Genomic DNA, 1,640 nt, shown 5'->3' with positions numbered 1-1,640 from the left:
AAAATTTGAATATTTATAACTCATAAACTACCAGTCCCAAATTCGATTTTCATGTATCAAAATATTAAGAAAAATATTCTGCTTTGGAATAAAAAATTAAAACCCTATGTTGTCATTCAAAAGAGTAAAAAACTTAAAAAGTTATAAGGATAAAAAATATTTAAAAATATAATTTTTTAAGAAAAACGTTGTTTTATAAGCGACTTGAAAGTATGTAAAAAAATATTTTCAAAAAAACTTACACTTTTTGAAATAATGAGTGTTGTTTGATAAAAGAATCACCCTGTATATATATATTTTTTTTTTAAATGCAATAAGAACTAATAAAATTGAACTACTCATCCAAAGGTCAATTATTATATTTTAAAGTCCTCTTGAATTACATGTTAAAATAGCCTATACACACGGGTTTAGATAACCAATTTAACCGGATATTCATGTTAATACAGGGGCTATCTATTTGAGTATTAAAAATATAACTTATTTCAACTTAATTTTTGGTTGCAACTTCAATAAAACTGTTTCATTGTAGGAATTAAACAATATAGTTATGTTTACTATTGCAAGGTGTTTCTTTCACTTAAATAATAAAAAGTATCATGGTTCGACCAATAATATAATATTTTATAATATTATGATTATTATAATTAACCTTATGGATTATCAAATTAACTAAATTAATTCATAGACCTGACTTTAGTTATATTTTATTTAAACATTAATACTAGTAAATAAAATTAATTTCTATTTTATATTTAGTTAATCAAACCCATTTAATGGATTATAATTTATTGTTTGCATTATAAAATAAATTAATGTGTAGTAGACCCAACATAAGAAGTAACAAGTAGGTACCTAATACCTAATCAGCCTAGCCAAAATTATGGACCAATGTGTCTGATTAAGTATCATTAATCGTTTTTTGTATTTATAATAATAATATAATGAGTGTCCTGGGACAGAAATGAGCTAACGACAGGTATACTATAGTAATAATAATAATAAAAACTCATGATACATTATTTAGCTAGGTAATCATATAAATATATTAAGTTGATGCAGAGAAAGCTAATAAAAAAAATAATTGAACTATATAATAACTTATTATTATAATATTATAGGTAGTTATTATATTATAGTTCAATGGTCTCCGTAGGTGCATAGGCGCACATTGGGTGTGAATTTAGGGGGTGCTGGAATAGTTTATGTTACACATGTCCATGGGGGGCTTTGTCACCCACACCCCCCTTAATCCTAATACTATAACTAACTGCATTACATTAGCTTTAAATTTTTAATTAGAATGGGGTACCTAACTTTGATTTCGCGGGGTTACTTTGATACCCATATATTTTTATTCACCAGAGTACCATGATAATTAAATTTTTTTTTCATAAAATGGGGTTACTTTGATATCACATTAAGAAATATAGGTATCAAATTGCTCGTTGTGTTACTTTGATAGCATATTAAAAAATATTGATATCTCAAATGATAATTTCAGAATTTTAAAAATTAAAACGTTAAAATATTAGTATAGATGCTCGAGACGTTAAATTGAATTACCTACTACATTATTGTGTAGGATATGCGTGTGTTGTATAGGTATAGTTATAATAAAACGTCATATTGTATACATT

Source organism: Acyrthosiphon pisum, chromosome A2 (genome assembly GCF_005508785.2).
Source record: "Acyrthosiphon pisum isolate AL4f chromosome A2, pea_aphid_22Mar2018_4r6ur, whole genome shotgun sequence".
NCBI lineage: Eukaryota > Metazoa > Arthropoda > Insecta > Hemiptera > Aphididae > Acyrthosiphon > Acyrthosiphon pisum.
This window is presented reverse-complemented; position numbering follows the sequence as displayed.